Source organism: Polyodon spathula, chromosome 53 (assembly GCF_017654505.1).
Source record: "Polyodon spathula isolate WHYD16114869_AA chromosome 53, ASM1765450v1, whole genome shotgun sequence".
Taxonomy (NCBI): domain Eukaryota; kingdom Metazoa; phylum Chordata; class Actinopteri; order Acipenseriformes; family Polyodontidae; genus Polyodon; species Polyodon spathula.
Window position 1 is genome coordinate 145,100 of NC_054586.1, and position 12,500 is coordinate 157,599.

At 47.6% G+C, this 12,500-nt stretch overlaps 1 protein-coding gene across 2 annotated transcripts in view; it reads left to right on the plus strand.

Moving 5' to 3' along the window:
* The first annotated feature begins 7,446 nt into the window (after positions 1-7,446).
* rarga (retinoic acid receptor gamma a) overlaps positions 7,447-12,500 on the plus strand; it is a 37,269-nt gene continuing 32,215 nt past the window's right edge. The window contains exon 1 of one of the 2 annotated variants that reach the window (XM_041239233.1): positions 7,447-7,683. The gene's annotated coding sequence lies outside the window, so the exon portion shown is untranslated. Of the gene's footprint in view, positions 7,684-8,818; positions 9,022-12,500 lie in introns of those variants that run through there. The other variant, XM_041239234.1, reaches the window with a different exon arrangement.

The following is a 12,500-nucleotide window of genomic DNA, read 5'->3' on the forward strand; positions in this document are numbered from 1 at the left end:
ACACCGCAGCCTCTGCGCTTCTCCACGGCTCGCTAGATTCACAGCAAACTGACAAAATATCCACAAACACAGTGTGTGCTTCTGTGTGTGTCTGCTTCTCATTGTGTGTGTGCGCTTGTGTGTGTGTTTCTCAATGTATGTGTGTGTGTGTTTCTCAGTGTGTGTGTGTGTGTGTGTGTGTGTGTGTGTGTCTGCTGGTTTCCAATGCTTTTCCTAAGTTTGGACAATGCATTTGTTAACCCTCTCTGTGCTTTACCAGACCTCTATGTGCTTTACAATGCTTCCCTATGCTTTACCAGACCTCTCTGTGCTTTACAATGCTTCCCTATGCTTTACCAGACCTCTCTGTGCTTTACAGTGCTCCCCTATGCTTTATCATGCTTTATTACACTTTGAAGTGTTTTCACTATGAGAGACTTTTATATGGGGAGAAAGAGTGAGATCATGACAAATATGAAATCAGATCAACTGAATTAAAAACATGAGCGTGGTTACCCCCCCCCCCCTCCGCCCCCAGCTTCCTGTTCACAAAAACCACTGGAGAGAGAAACAGACAACATTTCCACGCAATCACCAAATCTCTTCAAAAACACAAACACCCTTTACATGAGAGGAACCACGAACACCACAGAGCACAGCTCCTCCCTGAGGGGGGGCTGAGCATCAACAGAAAGAGGGGGGGGGCTGAGCATCAACAGAAAGAGGGGGGGCTGAGCATCAACAGAAAGAGGGGGGGCTGAGCATCAACAGAAAGAGGGGGGGGGGCTGAGCATCAACAGAAAGAGGGGGGGCTGAGCATCAACAGAAAGAGGGGGGGCTGAGCATCAACAGAAAGAGGGGGGGGGGCTGAGCATCAACAGAAAGAGGGGGGGCTGAGCATCAACAGAAAGAGGGGGGGCTGAGCATCAACAGAAAGAGGGGGGGCTGAGCATCAACAGAAAGAGGGGGGGCTGAGCATCAACAGAAAGAGGGGGGGGGCTGAGCATCAACAGAAAGAGGGGGGGCTGAGCATCAACAGAAAGAGGGGGGGGGGCTGAGCATCAACAGAAAGAGGGGGGGGGCTGAGCATCAACAGAAAGAGGGGGGGCTGAGCATCAACAGAAAGAGGGGGGCTGAGCATGGATAGAAAGAGGGGGGATTTCAGCTGGTAAGATTAGAGGGAGGGGTGGTGAGGGGGAGAAGCAGGGATGGCAATAAGACTCCCATTGCATAGCAGTGTGATCCAGTCCTGGATTCACTATGAGTTTAGACACAGCTGAGCTTGTTCCCTAGACACACTGGGGCTGATCAAGCTGGTGGTAAATCCTGGAATGGGTGGCACTGCTGTGCAACAGGAGTCTTATTTCTATATATATATATTTAATACATTTTATTGGATGGTTTCTGCATTGTGTCAGTATCTAAAAGTTTTTGAAACTTTATCAGAGATAAAGAAATGATTGCTACCAGAAGGGATTCCCTCCCCCCCTCTCTCCCTCTCCTCTCTCTCTCGCTCCCCCCTCTCCACTTTTCTCTCCTCCAATTCAAATTAAATTTCTAATTTGGTTTGACAAGTTCCCCAAAAAACAAATTGAAAACATTAGAAAAATTATACTGAAAAATGTTATCTGTACATTCTACCCTCTCCTCTCCTCTCCCCTCCTGTACTCACCTCCCTCCTCTCCTCTGCTCCTCTCCCCTCCTGTACTCACCTCCCTCCTCTCCTCCTCTCCTCTCCTCTCAAGTTCAAGTTCCCACCTCTCTCCTCTCCTCTGCTCCTCTCCCCTCCTGTACTCACCTCCCTCCTCTCCTCCCCTCTCCTCTCCTCTCAAGTTCAAGTTCCCACCTCTCTCCTCCTCTCTCCTCTCCCCTCCCAGTATTTGATTTGACAGGTGACTCACAGTATCGCTGCAAAGCTGTCGGATCACATCAAACCACAGCGGTGACCATGACAACGACCCCCAGCCCACCTCCGAGACCTCCCTACAACCTCTGACAACCTGGCGCCCGCCAGCATGTCCCTGCGGGGGTGGGTGAGGGGGGGGGGAGGGTTGTAGGGTTCCACTTGTGGTTGAAAGAGGAACGTTTTTTTTTTAAAGGTTACAGAGAAAAAACTAATAACCTTCTCTGAACCAAGATTCAATCTCTTAAAAAAGTCTTCCCTGAGTCTATTTCTGTTTGCTTGTTTGGTTTTCCTGTTTTGTAAATGCGGTTTCATCCAGTGAAACAATGCAGCAGGTCTGACTGTACTTCTGAACGGGTTTAACTGTCAGTTTTGGGACCCAGGGGGAATGTGGGGGGGGGGGGGTGGGCCCCCGAGATCAGATTGAATAATAACAATATTGCACAGCCCCGGTGGTGAAGGGGTTAACTCCGAGTGCTAGGTGCGGCTGCTTCTCCCCTCAGGGATCGTACAGCTTTCTGAACCCAGCCAGCTTTCTTCTCCAGAGTCTGATAGCCTCAGAAAATCTTCCCTTGAAAGGGTGGGCCAGAATTCCCACTCCTAAATCCCAGCAGCCCTTCAGATACTCCCCCCCCCCGGCCCCCCCTCCACGGAACTCTGTCTGGTAAATCTGATCGATCGGGCAGTCCCAGAACGGGCTGGTGAGTCGAGAGGCTTGCCACGGAACGCAGTTTCTTTCAGCAGCCCGATCAACAGCAACGCCCCTCGCCTGACTGTTGCTCCCGACTCCCCTCGGGCGTTTCCCACGGCTCTACTCTGCATTTACCACAGTTTACCATGTTCATTAATACGCTTTACCACACCTCTGTGCTTTACAATGCTTCCCTGTGCTTTACCAGACCTCTCTGTGCTTTACAATGCTTCCCTATGCTTTACCAGCCCTCTCTGTGCTTTACAATGCTTCCCTATGCTTTACCAGACCTCTCTGTGCTTTACAATGCTTCCCTGTGCTTTACCAGCCCTCTCTGTGCTTTACAATGCTTCCCTGTGCTTTACCAGCCCTCTCTGTGCTTTACAATGCTTCCCTGTGCTTTACCAGCCCTCTCTGTGCTTTACAATGCTTCCCTATGCTTTACCAGACCTCTCTGTGCTTTACAATGCTTCCCTGTGCTTTACCAGACCTCTCTGTGCTTTACAATGCTTCCCTGTGCTTTACCAGACCTCTCTGTGCTTTACAATGCTTCCCTATGCTTTACCAGACCTCTCTGTGCTTTACAATGCTTCCCTGTGCTTTACCAGCCCTCTCTGTGCTTTACAATGCTTCCCTGTGCTTTACCAGACCTCTCTGTGCTTTACAATGCTTCCCTGTGCTTTACCAGCCCTCTCTGTGCTTTACAATGCTTCCCTGTGCTTTACCAGACCTCTCTGTGCTTTACAATGCTTCCCTGTGCTTTACCAGACCTCTCTGTGCTTTACAATGCTTCCCTATGCTTTACCAGACCTCTCTGTGCTTTACAATGCTTCCCTGTGCTTTACCAGCCCTCTCTGTGCTTTACAATGCTTCCCTATGCTTTACCAGACCTCTCTGTGCTTTACAATGCTTCCCTATGCTTTACCAGACCTCTCTGTGCTTTACAATGCTTCCCTGTGCTTTACCAGACCTCTCTGTGCTTTACAATGCTTCCCTGTGCTTTACCAGACCTCTCTGTGCTTTACAATGCTTCCCTGTGCTTTACCAGACCTCTCTGTGCTTTACAATGCTTCCCTGTGCTTTACCAGACCTCTCTGTGCTTTACAATGCTTCCCTATGCTTTACCAGACCTCTCTGTGCTTTACAATGCTTCCCTGTGCTTTACCAGACCTCTCTGTGCTTTACAATGCTTCCCTGTGCTTTACCAGACCTCTCTGTGCTTTACAATGCTTCCCTATGCTTTACCAGACCTCTCTGTGCTTTACAATGCTTCCCTGTGCTTTACCAGACCTCTCTGTGCTTTACAATGCTTCCCTGTGCTTTACCAGACCTCTCTGTGCTTTACAATGCTTCCCTGTGCTTTACCAGACCTCTCTGTGCTTTACAATGCTTCCCTGTGCTTTACCAGCCCTCTCTGTGCTTTACAATGCTTCCCTATGCTTTACCAGACCTCTCTGTGCTTTACAATGCTTCCCTGTGCTTTACCAGACCTCTCTGTGCTTTACAATGCTTCCCTGTGCTTTACCAGACCTCTCTGTGCTTTACAATGCTTCCCTGTGCTTTACCAGACCTCTCTGTGCTTTACAATGCTTCCCTGTGCTTTACCAGACCTCTCTGTGCTTTACAATGCTTCCCTGTGCTTTACCAGACCTCTCTGTGCTTTACAATGCTTCCCTGTGCTTTACCAGACCTCTCTGTGCTTTACAATGCTTCCCTGTGCTTTACCAGACCTCTCTGTGCTTTACAATGCTTCCCTGTGCTTTACCAGACCTCTCTGTGCTTTACAATGCTTCCCTGTGCTTTACCAGACCTCTCTGTGCTTTACAATGCTTCCCTGTGCTTTACCACACCTCTCTGTGCTTTACAATGCTTCTCTGTGCTTTACCAGACCTCTCTGTGCTTTACAATGCTTCCCTATGCTTTACCACACCTCTCTGTGCTTTACAATGCTTCTCTGTGCTTTACCAGACCTCTATGTGCTTTACAATGCTGCCCTGTGCTTTACCAGACCTCTCTGTGCTTTACAATGCTTCCCTGTGCTTTACCAGACCTCTCTGTGCTTTACAATGCTTCCCTGTGCTTTACCAGACCTCTCTGTGCTTTACAATGCTTCCCTATGCTTTACCAGACCTCTCTGTGCTTTACAATGCATCCCTATGCTTTACCAGACCTCTCTGTGCTTTACAATGCTTTCCTGTGCTTTACCAGACCTCTCTGTGCTTTACAATGCTTCCCTGTGCTTTACCAGACCTCTCTGTGCTTTACAATGCTTCCCTGTGCTTTACCAGACCTCTCTGTGCTTTACAATGCTTCCCTGTGCTTTACCAGACCTCTCTGTGCTTTACAATGCTTCCCTATGCTTTACCAGACCTCTCTGTGCTTTACAATGCTTTCCTGTGCTTTACCAGACCTCTCTGTGCTTTACAATGCTACCCTATACTTAACCAGACCTCTCTGTGCTTTACAATGCTCCCCTATACTTAACCAGACCTCTCTGTGCTTTACAATGCTTCCCTATGCTTTACCAGACCTATCTATGTTTTACAATGCTTCCCTATGCTTTACCAGACCTCTCTGTGCTTTACAATGCTTCCCTGTGCTTTACCAGACCTCTCTGTGCTTTACAATGCTTGCCTGTGCTTTCACTGTGCTCTATTACACTGTGCTGTGCTTTTAGCATGGTACTCTTTTCTAAGGGTTTGCTCTTTCATTCTGCCCAATGGAGGGAGGGGAAAGGGGTTGTTTTTATTTAGTACAGAAAGACAGAAAGAAAACGGATTAAATTAAGAGCAGAGCTGCGTGAAGAAACAGGAGCTTTTAATTTACAGCTGAAAAATAGCCGAGAGGGAGAAAGAGAGAGAAACAAGAGTTAGAAACGCCTGTCTGCTGGACCCGGTTTCTTCTAGTTTCAGTAACACTGATGAAGGCGCTAGCATTAGAAACGCCTGTCTGCTGGACTCGGTTTCTTCTAGTTTCAGTAACACTGATGAAGGCACTAGCATTAGAAACGCCTGTCTGCTTGACTCGGTTTCTTCTAGTTTCAGTAACACTGATGAAGGCACTAGCATTAGAAACGCCTGTCTGCTTGACTCGGTTTCTTCTAGTTTCAGTAACACTGATGAAGGCGCTAGCATTAGAAACGCCTGTCTGCTTGACTCGGTTTCTTCTAGTTTCAGTAACACTGATGAAGGCGCTAGCATTAGAAACGCCTGTCTGCTGGACTCGGTTTCTTCTAGTTTCAGTAACACTGATGAAGGCACTAGCATTAGAAACGCCTGTCTGCTTGACTCGGTTTCTTCTAGTTTCAGTAACACTGATGAAGGCACTAGCATTAGAAACGCCTGTCTGCTGGACTCGGTTTCTTCTAGTTTCAGTAACACTGATGAAGGCACTAGCATTAGAAACGCCTGTCTGCTGGACTCGGTTTCTTCTAGTTTCAGTAACACTGATGAAGGCACTAGCATTAGAAACGCCTGTCTGCTGGACTCGGTTTCTTCTAGTTTCAGTAACACTGATGAAGGCACTAGCATTAGGCCTGTCTGCTGGGGGGGGCTCTAGTTTCAGTAACACTGAGGGCTAGTTTCCGTGGGGAGCGCGGGGAACAGGGGGGGGGGGGGGGGGGGGGGCTGCTAGGGTCAGTGCAGTTGAAGGCGCTCATTAGAAAGATGTTTTTTTTTTTTTTTTTTTTTTTCTTGAAATTAAATCTGGCAGCTAGCAGAGGCTGATTGAAGTGTCTCACAGAAAATGTGTTTTTAATGTTCGAGCGACGAATGTTATTGTGTCAATACACTGAGAGAGAGAGAGAATTTTTTTTTTTTTTTTTTTTTTTCTTGAGAGGGCAGAGGCTGATTGAAGTGTCTCACAGAAGATGTGTTTTTAATGTTCGAGCGACGATGTTATTGTGTCAAGAGACTGAGAGAGAGAGAGAGAGGGGAAAGAGGGAGGGGGAGAGAGAGAGAGGGGGAGAGAGAGAGGAGAGAGGGGAGGAGAGAGGGAGGAGAGAGGAGAGGGGGAAGAGTGAGAGGGGAGAGGGGGGGAGAGAGTGAGAGGGTAGAGAGAGGGAGAGAGGGGAAAGAGGGGGAGAGAGAGAGAGAGGGAGAGGGAGAAGAGAGGAGGGGGCCGAGTGCTACAGATTTCAGTAGCATGTACCACAGTGCATTAGTCGGCGTCAGAGGTAATGCCTGGAAGATACCGTGTACCAAAGGAGGTTGTTTTTTTGTTCATTGTTTTCTTCTTAAATTCAAGTTCAAAAAAAAAAAAGATCGGCAGCTAGCAGAGGCGGTGGGTTGGTGTGAAGGGTCTCACAGAAAATTGTTTGTAACTGTTCGAGCGAGAATGTTAATTGTGTCAATACACTGAGAGAGAGAGAGGGGAGAGAGAGGGCAGAGAATGAGGGAGAGGAAAAAGAGGAGGGGGAGAAGCTGGGGAGAGGGAAAGCAGGGAGGTGAGACGAGTGAAGGGGAGCGCTCACTCCCCAGAGAGAGGATGGATCTGCTAGGGGAAAGAGGGAGGGGGAGAGAGTGAGAGGGGAGAGAGGGAGGGGTAGAGAGTGAGGGAGAGAGGGGAAAGAGGGAGGGAGGGGGAGAGAGTAAGGGAGAGGGGGAGAGAGAGGGTTAGAGAGTGAGGGAGAGGGAGAGAGGGATGGGGAGAAAGGTTAAAGATTCTTAAAAATAAAAGAAAAAGACAAAAAGTAAGAAAAAGAACAGAAAAAGATCAAGAGAAACAGAGAGAGAGAGAATAGAAAGTAGGAACTCTCTCTCCCCCTCCTCTCTCTCTCTCTCCTCCCCTTCTCTCTCTCTCTCTCTCCTCCCCTTCTCTCTCTCTCTCACTCTCTCTCTCTCGCCTGCAGGCATTCTGTGGTTTGTGAAAAAATGTGCTGTATATTTTGAGTGCTGTGTCACGTGACAAGCTGGTTCATGAATAGAACAGTATAATGATTTCTTAGTAAGAGAGAGAGACAGAGAGAGAGCGACAGAGAGAGAGGGCGAGCGAGAGGCTGCCACACTCACACATATTCACACTGGGTTGTTTTTTGGGAATCGTCCTGCCTGCGTCTCACCCCCTTTCCAGCGCGGGACGGGGGTGTAGTGGAGCCCCCTGCTACTACGAGGTGAGTGAAGAATTGAAGAGGAGGGGTACAGCGTTTACAGCTGCACTGCCACGCTCCCCTCTCTCCTCGCCCGGAGAGAGAGAGAGCACGCGCTGCCAACCTTTCCCTCCTTCCTTTTGTTTTTGCCTTTCAAATTTTCAAGTTCGCAAGCCTCAGCAAGATGGGAAAACCAAAACAAATTTAAAAGCAACTTTTTTTATATATATATAAAAATAAATAAACATAATTTTAATTTTTTGGAAGAGAGAGAGAGAGAGAGAGAGAGAGAGACAGAGAGATAGAAAGTGTGTTGCTGAGATTTGTGGAGTGGAGAGAGCTGCTTTATTCTTGTGGGTTAGCTTGTGTGTCTCTGTGCTGTGCCAGTCTCAGCGCGTGTCTCATGTGTCTGTGCGTGTGCTATGTGTGTGTGTGTACTTCAACTTAATAGTTTTGTTTCCGAGTGTGTGTGTGGACTACTACACACACATATCCCTACACACACCACACACAGATACACACACATTCCTTGTGTGTGTGTGTGTGTGTGTGTGTGTGTGTGTGTGTGTGTGTGTGTGTGTGTGTGTGTGTGTGTGTGTGTGTGTGTGTGTGTGTGTGTGTGTGTGTGTGTGTGTGTGTGTGTGTGTGTGTGTGTGTGTGTGTGTGTCAGGGTGTGTGTGTGTGTGTGTTTGGTGTTTGGGTGTGTGTGTGTGTGTGTGTGTGTGTGGTGTGTGCGTGTGTGTGTGTGTGTGAGTGTGTGTGTGGTGTGTCCAGCACTTTATAAAGCTCTACATGTTTTCCTTCTGGTACACATTTAGAGACACAGAATTGCTGGGGTGCTGCTATTCTCTTTGCTGGGGTGCTCTTTGCTGGGGTGCTGCTATTCTCTTTGCTGGGGTGCTGCTATTCTCTTTGCTGGGGTGCTGCTATTCTCTTTGCTGGGGTGCTGCTATTCTCTTTGCTGGGGTGCTGCTATTCTCTTTGCTGGGGTGCTGGTTCTCTTTGCTGGGGTGCTGCTATTCTCTTTGCTGGGGTGCTGCTATTCTCTTTGCTGGGGTGCTGCTATTCTCTTTGCTGGGGTGCTGCTATTCTCTTTGCTGGGGTGCTGCTATTCTCTTTGCTGGGGTGCTGCTGTTCATTTCTTCTGATTATTCCTCAGCATCACGGCTGGAGCCTTCGTTGGTTCCAAATCATTTCCAGAGTCTGTGGTTGGAATAATTTGGGAATTCTCGTGGGCTGGAGTGCATGTCCCGCATTCCCTCCTGCCTCAACAGCAGCCCGCAGAGCTGCGTCTGTACAGGCTGGAGGGGGGCTCCTATTGAGCTGTGATGTTCATCGTTAGGTCGTCTGTTGCATCCACAGGTTCGTTTCTATATTTCTAAGATATCGCTCAACGATCGCTTGGCTCTTGCCATACAGGTTTCCGCTAGACTTCTTTGCAGCAGATAGGAACTGGGGGCGGGCTGCCTGGTCCGTTCTGAGTTCTATGGGTAAGAACCAGCAGCAGGCCCATGACAGATCCGTCCAGCATCAATACAAACCTAGGAGGAGTCTGTCTTGTGCAGAAGGAGTAAGTGTCTGTCTGGACAGGACAGAAAAAAAAGTCCTCTTGTCTTTCAAGCTGTGCTCAGAGTTAGTTAATCGAATTCGCAAAGCTCTCTGCCTGATCTCCCGTCTCTCCTCCTGTAACAGAGTCTCTCCTCAGGGCTGTGGCTCTCGGTCGCTCTCGCCCAGCAGTCAGTGTGTACAATGCATTCCTCTGGCTTACAGGCTGTTTAATCCCCCGGAGCTCAAAACACACCTCGGAGCGTCCCTGCGCGATCGCCAAGCCCATTCACACCACGGTGAGGAAAAGGACCCCTGACGCTGTCACATCAATAACACGCTGCACAGCGGCCCGAACCATTCCTGGTTTCACTGCGAGTTTAAAAAGACTCACCTGAGCGACTTACCTGCACTCAGGGGCTAAAACCTGGAACGGGTCTAACTGCTGTGCAACGGGAGTCTTATTTGCATCCCTTAATGAGACTCCCGCTACACAGCGGTTTGATCCGTTCCTGGTTTTACTCTGAGCTTAAAGAGTAAGTAGCTGGTTTCCAAAACGTTTCACGCCCCCACGTGTCGCTACAACTGTTCAAATAACGGATCTGAAATTTTTCATTGTTAACATCCTGACGACCTTTTACACTTTGAAGTCTGTTTCAGATCTCTTCTCACAATGTCCGCTCTGGTGCTCTGGGGTTCGAGACCTGTCCTCTAAATCACTGCAGGGAGAGCGACTGAAAGAAAAAAAACTTAACAGCTGACAGTGCTGGCAATCACCCTGACACTATCAGAGCACCGGAGCGGACATTGTGAGAAGAGACCCGAAACAGACTTCAAAGTGCAAAAAAGCTGTCAGGATGTTAACGATGAAAAGAAAAGCGCCAGGTTTATTTAAACAGTCATGAAATGTTAGTGACAGGATGTTTGCAATATTATTAGAACAGCAATGCAGATTCCAATTCCAGATGCACTGTTGGCTGTGCTACTCCAAATGGATTTTGTTCAGAATTACAATTCCCCTAAAAACTGATATAAACCACAACACACCTTACCATGCTTCCTGCTGAGCCAGAACAACAGCAATAATTAAAACTGATTGCAATCAATTATGATGCGTAATTACAATTACAATTACACCCCCCCGAAGTTCAACTGCAATTAGAGTTACACTGCGATGAATTAGGAATTGCATAATTATAATGTGAATTGACGCCAGGCCTGTGGTCAGGTCGAGACAGGTCATTTAGAGAGATCGCAAATCCATTTACAGGGATCAAAAATACATCTTGAATAAACAGACTCTCTCCAGTTAATTTACTAAGAAACTGCATCAAGATATCTGGCGTTCATTTTCAGAGGTCTTAAAATGATCAGGAAGCCATTCAAGAGACACCCTGAAATAACTTCCTTTGTCTTTAAAAGATCGTAAATCGTTTTAAAGATATCTCGAAATGGCAGTTTGATGTCTTTAAAAAAACTTCAAAAGTTTTTTTTAACAATCTGACAGACTGCTCAATGCGGATGATATCTCAAAATGTTTGAATGACTCTTGAAATATTTCTCCGATATCTCTAAATGATAATTTGGCTCTTGCCATACAGGCTTCTGCATCAAACTCAACTGCTGTCGAAGTTTTGCATCATCACCCTACAGAACGAACTAATTTAGCTCGATAAAGTCAAATGAAAGCTGCTGAATAATGTTATGATAACACACTGAATTACACAGCGCTTTGTACATTTCCATATACTTCACAAACTGATTGAAAACGTTGACATTTTGAAATCTAACGTGAAACACTACCGTGCTACTATTATGGTTTCCAGCAGACTTTTTGCGATCTCATTTAGTTGCTTGAATTACTTGATGTTGAATAAAAGTCTCAATCCTAAAACTTTTCTCCAGAGCTGCAGAGCTGCAGAGCTGCCGATATGCGCTGATGAATCAGGCTTTGTGTCTAGTTTGGGGCTGTTTCTCAAGCACTCTGACAAGCCTTGCATTTATAAAACAAACTCCCCTTTGAGCTTGTCAACACCATCGAGCCTCCAGAACGTGTCAATTAACCGTGACCCCTGACCCCGCCGCAGGCTGGGAACACGACACCGTCATTAGAGCAAGGGTGCCGGTGACCCCTGACCTCCCACCGTCACGGCAAGGCATGTTGGGAGTGAAGGAGCGAACCAGGCAAAATACAGAAAGCAGACAAATGTTTCTAGCAGTTTCATCTAGTTTCACCTCAATAACACTGATGAAGGCGCTGGCATTAGAAACGCCTGTCTGCTGGACTCGGTTTCTTCTAGTTTCAGTAACACTGATGAAGGCACTAGCATTAGAAACGCCTGTCTGCTGGACTCGGTTTCTTCTAGTTTCAGTAACACTGATGAAGGCACTAGCATTAGAAACGCCTGTCTGCTTGACTAGTTTCAGTAACACTGCACTAGCATTAGAAACGCCTGTCTGCTGGAGAAGGCACTAGCATTAGAAACGCCTGTCTGCTTGACTCGGTTTCTTCTAGTTTCAGTAACACTGATGAAGGCTCTATCATTAGACGCGCCTGTCCGCTGGACTCTTTCATTCACAGTCCTGCTGATAGTCAGTAAGGCTCCTCTCTCCAGATGCTCACCAGTGGAGCAGCTTGCTTCCTTCCTGACTGACTGACTCGTGAGCTTTTTCTTCGTAGGTATTGCTCATAGCGACTCGATTCTCGATTCTTGGCTGGCAGTGCCCGCTGGCTCTTGATCGCGTGTAGCGTCTCAGTTCTCTGTGGTTTCTGTGCCAGTCATAGCTGGCATATCCGTTACATGTGTGTGTGTGTGTCTTTCTTCCTTCTCGGGAAACCAAAAAAAACCCAGATAAAATCAAAACCAGAGCAATTTGTTACTCACCTAAAGGTTATCACTGTGTAATGCAAGCTCTGAGTGCCAGTAAAGCATTGGGGTTTTTTGTGTTTTATTTGACTTTTTCAGCATTGTAGAAGGTTAGAGATCTCCTCTCTCCACACTGCAGAGCGCTCTAGCAGTATAGGAAAGAGAACTCCACTCTCAACACTGCAGAGCGCTCTAGCAGTATAGGAAAGAGAACTCCACTCTCAACACTGCAGAGCGCTCTAGCAGTATAGGAAAGAGAACTCCACTCTCCACACTGCAGAGCGCTCTAGCAGTATAGGAAAGAGAACTCCACTCTCCACACTGCAGAGCGCTCTAGCAGTATAGGAAAGAGAACTCCACTCTCCACACTGCAGAGCGCTCTAGCAGTATAGGAAAGAGAACTCCACTCTCCACACTGCAGAGCGCTCT